This window comes from Topomyia yanbarensis, chromosome 2, assembly GCF_030247195.1.
Source record: "Topomyia yanbarensis strain Yona2022 chromosome 2, ASM3024719v1, whole genome shotgun sequence".
In the NCBI taxonomy this organism is placed as follows: domain Eukaryota; kingdom Metazoa; phylum Arthropoda; class Insecta; order Diptera; family Culicidae; genus Topomyia; species Topomyia yanbarensis.
In genome coordinates, this window is record NC_080671.1 from 90,470,800 (window position 1) to 90,484,437 (window position 13,638).

Below are 13,638 nucleotides of genomic sequence, written 5' to 3' on the forward strand. Positions count from 1 at the left end.
ATTTGTGAAACTGTGTATGTTTATTGTTGTTTCCACAGTGCCCTTCTCTGTAAACCTCAATTCTACATTTATTAATTACTTCGATAGACCTCCACTTTCTAGATCACACAAATTATATACCAAACTCTTAAAACTTCAGAACTATTTTGAATGATATTCTACGGCAATGTAAACACATTCTTCCCTTGTACTATTGGTATTACTTAGCAATAGTTTCCGCCAAGTTGTTCGCATCTTTGACATTTGACTCGGCAAAATGATGGTAATAAAAGGTTGTGTAATAGCTCCATTACTTAAATGAATGTTTATTTGCAATTTGATAAACAGAGAAAAGAATGAATAATTCATGTGAAACAGTCGACTACGTATCTTTCAATTCAGCTGCACCGCATCGCTCAATGATGTGCCACTCACCAAATGGATGACGTCTATTGAGTTCATTGCTGACACAATTAACCTCAATCTTTTTGACAGTTTCAAATCCATTAGGTTATTTACTGCCACAGTTAACCTCACTTTTTTGACAGTTCACTAGTACTGTTTACATGGACTTTGAATTTTGTGGACGACTAGATGCTTTGGTAGCAAATCGCAAAAAAAATCTAAGTCCATGTAAACTGTACAAGCGAACTGTCAAAAATGAATACCCGAGTTCATTTGTGACGTCAGTGTAAAGTATTCAATACAGACATGCGAATCCCTAGAAAGCGAGTTCATCCCTGTTCGACTGGGTGGAAATCATTCGCCTACACACACCTCTACACCGTAAACAACGACTACAGCGGCACTACACAAGGACTACCAGCTTGGAGTTGCTACAACCACCCGTTCACTGTTTGTACCTTCTTCCCCTACCCAACCCACTAAGCCCCTGCCTACTATGCACAGTGCTGCGAAGGGAAAATTTTGCAGACCGCTGGAGAATTTTCACTCTCGCTTCGGCACCAGTCTGTCAGTTGAGGTGCGTTTATCTGCGGGACAAGTCGGAACCGTAGTGTCCCGAGTTTTTTTCGCCGAAAAATCTCATTTGCCTACCTAAATACCACCTACAGACCAAGAAACCATCTCATCTATCTTACTGGAGCTGACTGGATCTGACTCGATTCTACTGTCGATGGTTTTGTTTTGCAAATTATCATTTGACGTGCTTGTCTGGATTTCTTCTGCAGTGCAACCATACTCGTGCCAATCTTCAAGTGATTTACGTCAACTTTGTGAATAAATTTATTCTCAACTTGAGAGCTGCCAACTGATCCCATGCATCAATCAAATCAAAGTGGATGTTTCTTTGTGTGATATGTTGGTATGTTGGTAAACCGCCCCGCATGCTGTGAATTTTCAGTTCAGTTACAGCGAAGAAAGCAGGACGGAGTTTGTCACCAACATGTGCGAGTGATCTAATCAGTTGTGGTGACAAAAAAAGAGTAGGGAACGAACCCCTCAGTCGGTGGAAGTACCACATTTGAGCAGTAACTTGAGTGCCATCAAGCGCCAGGCCTTGGACCCCCGGCTGGATTATGTGCCTAAGAAGAGAAAGGTGATTTTTCATACAATTTCTTCTCTTTATTGTTCGCTGTTCTAACACACTCAGAGGAAATCGAAACTCAGTCGCATCTGCGGATGTCAGGATATCGGAAGTTTTGGAAAGCTTTTAAACTATACGGGAGGTGAAAAAACACAGGAAAAAAATTCAATCAAGTGAAAAATTACGTTCGTATGAAGGGCTACCTGGTGTGAGAGAGTGATGCCAAATAGAGTCATCACAACACGGTAATGATTGCCATGTGAAAGTGATTATGCCCGTAATTTTTCAAGTGGAAAACTTCGGTTCATTGAGGAAACAACTTGTAGCTTGGAGATACGAATTGACTTGATTTGAGAACTCGGTCAAGGTAGCGAAGAACGAGTTGTTCAATTTCGTAATGGATTTTTTGTGAGTGGATTCCGCGCTTCCGTAAATCAGGTAAGGTACAACATATAACATCAATGTGATACCACTTTCATCTGACAAATACTCCAATTGTCGATGATCCCCTTTGTAGTTTTTTGCTGATAAGGCTGTGCTCCATGACAAGGCCTTCTGTTGGTTTCAACGCAAATATCTTCATGCATCTCAGTGCACTTTCACTCGGGTTAGGAATAACAGCAACAATAGCACCCTCTTACTCTTCCAGCCTTCTACATCTTAATTATACTTTTATTGATTTTTAGAGCAAAATTTCTAGTAATCCACCGTTTCCTGGACGTCAGGGGGGTTGTTTCTCGAAGTACTAGCCAATTTTGCAGTCCACGTCTGCTTAGGAATTTTGACGGAAGTCTTTGAAATATTGGGCCGGTGGTAGGTCAGATCGGAATTAGTGACAATATATTGATTTCAAGAAAAACGTGTTTAAAGTTTGAATCACAGCATCCTTTACATTATAATTTGAAAATAATTTGCCGTAATTATTGTTTATTGTTTCATATTTCAAATCTGGTAAAAGTGGAATATAGTTGAAGAAATTCATTTTTCGATTATTTGCGACTTAGTCCGGTCTGACATAAATATAAATTTCGTCTGTGACGTAAGTTCGAACATTTTCAGAATAACAAAACGCATTTAACGAAATAATTGATACCGATCTTCTTTTTACTGTAGGGTAAAGGAGGAGGCAATTGGTTGCTCCCCTGATTTGCGCATTGCATTTAACCGTCTGGTGTAGTGGGTAAAAAATCGACTTCTTTTTTATCCGCTTAATTGTTAGTATTGAACCTCTAGCATAATCTCCCACAATCTCGGTGGCCACGCTGAACTTATGGCTGTTTTAAGTTGGCTGCGTTCCTCGCGTATATTTGCTGTAACCAGAGTTAAAAATAATCGAAGCTCTTTGTTGACGGCTGAAAATGAACCTGTTGCGACTCGCGGTGAATAGAAAAAATATTCATTCAACAGTCCATCTTATTCATTCAGTTGAATATCGTATAATATATTCATTACACTAATTATCTAGGAAAATGTTTTCAAATGCCGATAAAGCATATGAAACAACAATCATCATCGCTTTCATTATGCCAGGGCCTACTTTGTTGAGTTTGATTCGTTGCTGCACGGTCGCTTCGCGTAATAATCGGAGCCGAATGAAAATCTGCATATATGAATGGGCGATTTGTTCGTTTGACGTTTTCAGCTGCGTCACTAAATATTGAAAATGAATGCGGCTGAATACGATCAATTTTCATTCAATGAATTTGAATATTTTTAACTTTGGCTGTAACACACGCAGATTTCAATCCATCGGCAACTTTTGTAGCATTTTTCTCGAAACCGCATTTTTTGAATAAGAGAACACGATAACTTAAAAACTAGTCATCGAATTGACTTGATTTTCTATGAATATACACAATATGCATGTCGATGAACCACAGAAAACTGAATAAATAAATTTCTCCCTATTTATTTTGTAGAAAAGTGAGCGAATTTTACAGTAAAATATGAGATGTTTCGGTGTTCATGAAATCACTTTCCGGAATTCGAACTTTTCCTATTTGTTATTTTGGTTCATCGAAAATCTACAAGTCTAAGTTTTACAAATATTTTTGAATTTCCTGTGTAAAACAATTTTATCAAGAGTCATCGTGAATCGTGAACGTCGCGGCGTTCCTCGACGTGGAAATGGTTGGACGTCTACTCTTGGAACGTTCGTATGTGTGGCACTGCGTGACTGAAAATATTTTTTTACATTTCTTATAAAAGAAATGTATAGAATTCGCTCAAACTTTCAAGGCGTTCTCCGGGTCGCGGAGGGTCGAGTACAACATACCAATCGACTCAGTTCGACAATTTGGAACAATGTCCGTGTGTGTTTTTTTTCGAGAGCATTAAACTTTCAAGAAAGCCCTGAGACGGCAAAAAATTACAAAAACCCTACTGTCGCATTGAACGGCTTTGGGCTGCCATCACCCGACCCGCTAAAAACCACTGCTCTTGCCCAGAACCTGATACCTCTGGCACTACCTTACTACGGAGAGGAGTTTTTATGTGCATAGCACCCACTCTAATTCAACTACTTAATAGTTCGTTCCTTCAGCAGGGTTACAGTACCACTCCTCGACACACAACCAGTTCTCCCCCATCCACACAGACTGGCAATTTTTGCATGGCAGTCGGAAAGCTGGCTGTGAATCGAGATTTAAGCTACCAGTACACTGTTTGTCATAACGTCAAATATTTGATATCTTTCGTGAAATAAATTTGAACTTCTGTGTACTGGCTCTTCAAATATTTGAACAAACACAGTTTGCCAAACTTTTTATTCGCGTTTTGTCAAGGCGTTTATTCGTCGATTTGTCAAACAGTGTACTGACCAGTTTGTCAAAACTTCAAACAGCGTAACGCTGCAGTTTGTCAAACTTGTCGAAGAAGAAGTTTGTCAAATTTGTTGATGGAGAAGTTTGTTAAACTCGTTGATGGAGAATTTTGACAAACATGCTTTGCTCATTCAGGATAGCAAAATATGCCGTAGGGGAACATGGGGAGACTTGACCAGGTTTTCATCTAAACCTGCATAAATCTCCAAAAAAGTTTTCAATCCTTCCAAAGTCATTCAGATCTTATGTGCAAAGGTATTGTGCATGTTCATGATTTTTTGCAGAATTTTTAGTTTACTATTTCAAAAGTTATAAAAGTTTTTCTGTGATCGTTTTTTTGGGTCAAGTCTCCCCACTGCGGGGAAACTTGACCAAGGCCTGGGGAGACTTGACCAAGAAATTTTTTAAAAATCAGAACAAAAAATAATAACGTAAAATATACTGTAATCCTTTTTCTTCATATTGTCGAGATCCTTAGGTAGCAGTAAAAAATATAAAAGGGTTGCATTTCATAGGTTTCGACTGTTTTAATGCATTTCCTTTTAAGGATTAACTGTACTGCTTATATTGCATGTTCACACGTCACGAAATCAGCCGCATTACTGCTAACTTTGTTTACTAGTACTAAAAGATATAGACTGATGTTTGATGTAGGATTATTATAGGATATTTGTGACGTGATTAACATCAACAGTAGGTACTACAGCACAGTAAATATCAGAAAATTATTATCTTTCTTTAGCTTTATGCCACTTGGTCAAGTCTCCCCATAAAATCTTGGTCAAGTCTCCCCAACACTAGTTATTGCGTTCAATGTCGTGCAAATTTTAGTAATAACTATTTCAATATTCAGTTATATATATAAAATTGTTTCACTAGTACATAAAGAAAAAAATAATGTATAAGTGCTTCAAAAGTAATTATTAGTGGAGTAGAAATGTCCATACAAAGTTTGATAAAAAATTACATCATTTAATGCAAATATATTAATTACGGAATATTTTCTATAAGGAAACGATTTTCCATTCCAAACTTTTAAAATTACCTTAAGGGGCCGAAACAAGTATAAAAATATTTTTGGAATTTTTTTAAGAACCTTATAGAACACGTCATAGCCAATAATAGAATTCTGCGCTTGGTCAAGTCTCCCCACGTTCCCCTACGCGAAACTGATTCAGAATTTGTTGTCAAAACGAAAAAAAAACGTTAAGGTTTAAAATTCGGCGCTATTTTGATATTGTTGGTATTTGTTTAGAGTGGTAGAGCTTTAGGTTTTCCCCTGGCCAAATTCCGTGCGAAATCCCGTGACCCGTCTCCTAAATTTAAACTTGGTGTAACAGAGAATATTGATTGGTGTTCCCCTGCCAATGTGTGATGGCAGGGGGTAAGAGGCTACGTAGCTTTTTTAAAGGGGAATAGGGGTTGACCACAGTTGATAGAGAACAGTTGCGCAAAGAGTGAAGTCAAAAAAGTCTACCTACCGAGTACAATTGGAATCCGTCTCTGATACCTGTGCAGCAAAGCTGGATTCTAGTTTTGCTCAATAGGTAGACTTTTTCTGGCTGGCTGACTCTGCACACTCTTTGCGTACCTTTGTACTAAGGCCTTTTGAGATTGACCTGATGTCACGACAATCTTACCCGTTTCATCTAACTTCGTTTTTTTTTTTGCGAAGACAAGGGGGGAATGGTTACCGTCATGCTACGAAATTACCAGGGGGGAGGGGGGTATCTAGAGGTTTGTGACGAAATGCTACGATGGGGGAGGGGGTGTTAAAAATCACTCAAAAAATACTACGTCATTTATGGATGGTCTCTTAGAGGGGTACTGTCTTCAGTGAAGTTGCTCGAGAAATCAAAGACTATCAGATGGTCATAGATTAGTTTGGGATACTCTGACTATGAGGCTCTAATGAGCGTACCACCTAAAAGTACACTATAAAATATGATACATCTCAAAAGTCTAATAACTTAGAAAGATGGTGTTTTCGGCAATGCTCTAGAGGAGGTCAAGGACTACGCGATTATGGGCAAATCAAATTAAAGTGAGCATGTACTATTTTTCAAATTCTATATCTCGAGATCATGATAATTTAAAAGTGTGCTGTCTTCGGCAATATTCATCAGCGGGTCGAGCGTTGCCCGAAGGCGAATAGATAATTTCAGAATTCAGCCACTAGGTGGCGCTAGGGAGAATACTACTTCCAGTACATGTTAGGTGATGTTTTGTCCCGAAAGTTTAATAATTCATGAAAATGATGTTTTCTGTAAAGTTTCTGAGGACGACAAGGGCTGTTTGATAATGTAATAATAAAATTAGATATCACCCACTAGGCGGAGCTAGTCAGCAAACATTTTTTTATTTCAATATCTTCTAAAGACGGTAATTTAGAAGGGTGATGTCTTCAGCAAAATTGCTCGAGCTGTCAAGGACTTACCGTTCAATATAAAACTCACTCCCATTGTTCGGGTAGAACAAAGGACACTATTTTGAGAGCAATTACTCAAAAAGCTTCAAACTGTAAATACAGGTTCGATTAGGAAAATTGTAGAAAATAAAGTATATAGATTAACTTACAAAGTAGTGTATAATTTCAATAAACCATGTGGTTTCTTTGGCCTTCAGTAGCCAAGTATTTCTTTTTCTTCTGTTAGGATGATTATTAAATTAAATTAAATTAATTTATAAATATGATTTTTCGATACAGTTGCCTATGCAGTAGGCACTACGCTGCTCTATCTTCTGCCAACATTTCGTCTTCGTTTACCCGGATAGAATTTTACAATAGCATTTACCCTACAAACAATCATAAAACAATAAATATTATAGTTATTACTGTTTCAACATTGTTCGATGCCAAGTTCTCACAGTAGATTTACAATAAAATTTCATGTAACAATAAACTTTACTGTTCAGCAAAAAACTCATACAGTAAATTCACATTAAATTTTACTGTTTTCGAGAAAAAAATGCATGGAGAAAAATCGATTTTTTTAATGTTAAGATACATAACCACCTCCCTTTTTACAGTAAAAGACTATTTTACATTGAAATTTACTGTAAAAACGTTAAAGTTTATTGTTTTTGTATTGTAGCATAACACTAAAACTTACTGTACCTTATTGTAAAATTACTGTACTGTCACAGTGAACATCATGGTTTTATTACTGTCACTCTAAATTGTAGGTCTAAATAAGCACAACAACTTTACCAAAGAAAGTATGGCGCTAAATGTTAACGCAGGCGAAATATTCAACCACAGCCCCAAGTAGTCAAAATCCCATAAACTATGTGATTAACATTACGCGGGTGCCGCACGGTAGAAATCCACGTTGTAGGAACATTTTCTTCAAATGTGTGAACTTCTCCGGCGACAAGTTTTTTGCTTACGTTCTATCAAGCCACCATTTGCCGATTTTATTACATCCTTAATTTCCTTTTCACATAATACCAATGGACTGTAGGGAAAAAACTGAGAACCGGCTCCGTATTTTCGGGATCACTGACACATAAAATCTTCCTGCATAGCTTCTAATTTGACTTCGAACGAATTCTTCGACATTTTGTCACTGAAATCTGCTACAAGGAATCGATGATGACGTTAATGATTTCCGAGGTGTTAAATTGCACTCCGTATTAATGAGCTTTTATTCTCAGGTGATACGATTACCTAAAACGCCGATCAACTATGCTGGTTTTAAAAACGACAGGTAACAACATTGTTTACTAGTTACTAGTGATGAAACATTCGTCTCGATATATGATTGCTTGGATTGCAGTTTGCACACAAAGTTGTTTGCTGTCATTTTTCACTCCCGCAGCCAGTTGCAGGCTTACCTCGCTTCTCACCTAGCTACTGCCAAAGACGAATCACTATAGAACTCTAAACACCTTGCTCTGCATAATCACGAACAAACGAAAGCGATATAGTTGCTTTGACAATTTCAGTTTTTTATAAAAATAAAACAAATTTGCTGAAAAATCATTTGGCATCCCTGCGCTAACACAAATATTTCATATGTTTACACTCTTGAAAATTCATGAAATTCAAACAGCACAATTTTTTTTTCGCATGGCGATTTGTTTGACGTACATGCCGGTTTGACTACATTTGACAAACAGTGTACTGATCCATCAAACTTGTTTTATTATGTTTGTCAAACAATATTAGGCGTAACGTCCGGTAACGCATCAATGCAAATATTTGGTGAAAAAAGTTTGTTAAACAGTTGATCTCGTGTACTGGCCTTGTCAAATTTGTTTGTCAAACACGTTTATTTGATCAAATTTCGCTTCATCAAATATTTTACGTTATGACAAACAGTGTACTGGTAGCTTTAGTGCTCCTTCCCTACGAAGACAATCAGGGCGACAAACTTCAGATTGTCTAATTCACCGAGCCCTGCGGCTCTCTTGTGCTGTTCAGCAGCACGACTCGGCTCCCTTGTGCCAGTTAAAATCGCAACTCGCTTCTCGCACCATTCAGCACTTATCTAACAAGTTTCGGGTGACATTGTCCCTCCTGACTGGCGGCTAGTGAAGGTCATCGCCATCCAAAAACCAGGAAAACCAGCCTCCGACCACAACTCGTATCGGCCGATTGCAATGCTGTCCTGTATTCGGAAGTTGTTCGAGAAAATGGTCTTGTTTCGCCTCGACAATTGGGTTGAAGCAAATGGCTTACTGTCAGATACACAATTTGGCTTCCGCAAAGGCAAAGGGCGTTGCTTTCTACAGAAATCTAAATGGTCTATGCTAACAAAGAGCAGATGGCATCAGTCTTATTGGATATTAAGGAAGCTTTTGACTCAGTTTTTATCAATATTCTGTCGGAGAAGCAGCACCAGCATGGTCTTTCACCAATTTTAAGTAACTTTTTTCTAAACCTGTTGTCTGAAAAGCACATGCACTTTTCGCATGGCGATTTAACAACATTGCGATTTAGCTACATGGGTCTTCGCCAGGGCTTATGTCTAAGTCCCCTACTTTACAATTTTTACGTGAATGACATGGACGATTGTCTTGCCAATTCATGCACGATAAAGGAACTTGCAGACGACTGGGTGGTCTCTGTTACAGGGTCCAATGCTACCGATTTGCAAGGAGCATTGCAAGATACTTTGGACAATTTGTCTGCTTGGGCTCTTCAGCTGGGTATCGAGTTCTCCACAGAGAAAGCTGAATTGGTTGTCTTTTCTAGGAAGCGTGAGCCGGCGCAATTCCAGCTTCTATTAATGGGTGTAACGATCAATCAGGTCTTCACATTCAAATATCTCGGGGTCTGGTTCGACTCTAAAGGTACCTGGGGATGTCACGTTAGGTATCTGCAACAGGAATGCCAACAAAGCAGTGGCAGATCCAGGGGGAGGGTCTTGGGGGTCCAGACCCCCTCCGAAATTGTTTAGCTTGTTGAGAAATTTTTAAACAGTTTTCATTTTAATTCGTTCTAACCTCAAAATCATTCCAGACCAGATTCGACCACCAAAACTGACTTTTATTAAACAAGTTCATTACTTAATACGAATTGTACAATAAAAAATTCAAAATCGAAATTTCGGACCCCCTCCGAAATTTTTTTCTGGATCCGCTCCTGCAACAAAGGATTAATTTTCTCCCAACAATAACTGGAACATGGTGTGGGGCACACCCAGGAGACCTGATCAGGTTATACCAAACAACGATATTGTCCGTGAAGGAGTACGAGTGTTTCTGTTTCCGCTCCGCTGCGAACATACACTTCATCAAACTGGAAAGGATCCAGTATCGTTGCTTGCGCATTGCCTTGGGTTGCATGCACTCGAAGTTTCGAAGTGCTGGCCGGCGTTCTCCCGCTAAAAAATCGTTTTTGGGAACTTTGATATTGATTGCTCATCCGATGCGACATTTTGGACCCGTTGGAGATTGAAATCCTCGAGAGGCTCGTCGAGCTCAATTCTCAAACCCGATTTATGTCCTTGTACTTCGACTACATGGCACACAGCATCAATCCTTCTTCGTACAATCCCAACCGTGTCCGTTTCCTAGATACTTCTGATTCTACTGTGTTCTTCGACACATACATAAAGGAAGAGATTCGTGGAATCCCGGATCAATCACGCCCGGAAGTGATCCCCAATATATTTTATGATAAATTCGGAGAAGTCGATTGTGACAAAATGTTCTACACTGACAGATCAAATCCCGATGGGTTCACTGGTTTCGGTACCTTCAATGATACTATTACCGCTTCATTCAAGCTCAATGATCCCGCTTCAGTTTACGTCGCAGAATTAGCTGCTATTCAGTACACCCTTGGCATCATCGAGACTCTGCCCACAGATCACTACTTCATCATTTCGGACAACCTCAGCTCTATCGAGGCACTTCGTGCGGTGAAGCCTAAAAAGCAATTCCGAATTTTCTTAGGAAGATACGGGAGTCTCTGTGCAAGTTATCTAAAAAATCTTACCAGATTATCTTTGTTTGGGTCCCCTCTCATTGCTCTATTCTAGTTAATGAAAAGACCGACTTTTTAGCCAAGGTGGGCGCATTAGAAGGTGACATCTACGAAACACCAATTTGCTTCAACGAATTTTTCAGTATTTGTCATCAGAGAACCCTCGTCAGTTGGCAAAGCTCGTGGAGCAATGGGGAACTTGGACGATGGTTAAATTCAATTATCCCGAAGGTATTAACGAAACCTTGGTTCAGGGGGGTGGATGTGGGTCGGGATATTATACGTGTAATGTCCCGGCTTATGTCCAACCACTACACATTGTATGCGCATTTGCGGCGTATTGGGCTCACAGGGAGTAGTCGGTGTGCTTGTAAGGTTCAACTGAGAAAGCTTGGAAAAGCAGCCATCTTGGAAAACGAAAAAAGCAGTTTTTTCTTACACCGTTGGAAAAATCTTCATGAAAATCAATCAATAGTACTCTACCAATGCCCCGAATACACTGATGCATTTTCAAGAAGATTTTTCCAAAGGTGTGAGAAAAAACTGCTTTTTTCGTTTTCGAAGATGACCGCTTTTCCAAGCATTCTCAGTTGAACCGTAATGAAAGTTATTACGACATCGATCACGTTGTCTGGGCGTGTGCTGGGTATTGTGGCGCCAGATCATAGTTAAAGGATTCCCTCCGGGCCCGACGTAGACCACCCGATGTTCCAGTTCGGGATATTCTGGCAAGTCGCGATCTTTCCTATGTCTCTCGTCTCCCTTTTTTATTAAAGCGACAAATATCCTAGCCTAGCCCACATCCTTTATTTATAGTTTTTAGAAGTTCCCTGTCCTTTCTTTTGGAGCACCAGAGTGCCACCGTGTGACTGCCGTCACCGTTACCACGCCTGCAAAAATGAAGTCAAAGCGAGAACAGGTCGATGGAAGGATTCTCCGCCTTCAACCCGATCCCAGGCATCTATCATGTACCAGCCTGAGGCTCCAACTCATATCACTGTTCTTCTCTTTGCCTGAAAGTTGCAAGTTTTGCTCTTCTTTCCCTGTCATCGTGTTCGCCTTCTCCCCCTGTTCCTGATACAACTCCTGCTGCTGCTACAAAACCTATTTTGTATTATATTCCTAGTTTTAAGATAGCCTTGAACCTTTTCATTTTTTTTTCGTTTCCCATCTTGTATATCTAATTGTATTCCTAGTTTTAAGATAGCTGTGAAATTTCTCATAAAAGTTCGTTCTCCTTCTTTTATATTAATCTACATTCTAAATCTTAAGATATCTAAGATAGCTAAACAATTTTTTGTAAAAAATAATGATTGTTCAATCTTGTATATCAAATCGTATTTTTAGTTTAAGATAGTTGTAAAAAATGTTCCTCTCAATATTAAAAAAATATTTGTGCATTGTAACCTCTTAGTTTTAAGATATTCAAAATGAAAAAAAAAGAATTTGGTACCGCCAAGCTAACGCATTTGTGCCTATTAAATAAACGAACTGAATAAAAAAACACCAAGCGAGGGGAAAACGGTAAAGCAAAACAAATGGATTCTCAAACCCCTCTGTAAAATGTCAAACATCCGTCTCGTGAAATACCTAATGCCTATTCGATGTAGACCGTCGTAGCGACTTGCAAGAGCGATGCACTATATTATTTTGTTTATTACTTACCCTACAATTGCTTACCGGTGCGTCAAATGGTATTAAAAGTTTTGCTTCATCCTTGTAAAGCAATATAATAATAAAACTAGGCTGAAAAACGAAAAATACTCACAGTTAAGCGAAGTATAGTTTCGAATCAAGCGCTACAGTTTTTATACACAAGTTTTTGATTTCTTATGTAGAACATGAGGTTGTTCTTATGGTGTTCAATATGTTCCTAGGCAGAAACCTTGAATCAAACAGATTCGTGGGCTGAAATGTGAGTGGTTCTTGTAGCGTTCAATATGTTCTTATGTAGTAGCATTGAGCAAAATCACCTGATCCGTATATTATATTAGTAACTCATACAAAACTTATGCATCATATGAAAAAAATGTTGGTGTCAGTACAACTTGTTTTTAAAGATTATTGTGGCACCACTGGGGAACAACATAATTTGTTGGTGTCAGATTCATTGAAAAATACCGCAGTATGACAAATACATGTTTTATCTTATTGGACTGAAGTAATTCGAACTTGTTAAACATAAAAACCGCGTACGAGCCTTCTACAAAACATCTCTCGCTAATTTTAATATTTTCACATTGTTACTTGGGTACAGATATAGATGCGAAGAGCCACTGCGAAATTAAAGCTTTTAATGTGACATGTGATGCTCTTTCACACAAACTTATTGAGCCTCCATTGAGATTTTATTTATGGAGTCGCCCGTAGTTTATTGTCGGACTAAAAGCAACAAAAAAACTATGCTTTACGGGACGTCCGTCTTCTGGTTCATAAAACTTCGTAGCGGACAGAAATATTGTTTGTATATCTTATTCTGGTGCTAAATCACCCCACCAACTCTTCAAACTAATTCTTATCATTTTTTATCCTGCTGATGACACTTCCGTGACCCTTCCTCTACTTTGATAGAACCTTCGGCGACAGCTAGAAGAACACACTTTTCATCTGGTTCGCTATCAGTTTTTCGGTTTAATAGCACCGAGAAAGGCAAAACCTTTTACCCAACGTTAACCTTTTTGCCGGCCTTTACTTTGCTGTGTAATGCTCTGTTCACATTAACTGAAGAAAAGGGCAAAGATCTGGTTGCTTGCTTATTCCGGCCATCTGTGCCCACCTTATCCCAAAGCAGTCGTGGTGGATTCCCGGTAAATCTTGATAACGGATGCTGTCATTTATTTCCTGCTCGTCGCGTC

At 38.9% G+C, this 13,638-nt stretch overlaps 1 protein-coding gene across 6 annotated transcripts in view; it reads left to right on the forward strand.

The window, feature by feature from the left end:
- The first annotated feature begins 948 nt into the window (after positions 1 to 948).
- LOC131678806 (probable G-protein coupled receptor 158) overlaps positions 949 to 13,638 on the forward strand; it is a 309,807-nt gene continuing 297,117 nt past the window's right edge. For all 6 annotated transcript variants that reach the window (XM_058959138.1, XM_058959139.1, XM_058959140.1 and 3 more), the window contains exon 1: positions 949 to 1,963. The gene's annotated coding sequence lies outside the window, so the exon portion shown is untranslated. The remainder of the gene's footprint in view (positions 1,964 to 13,638) is intronic.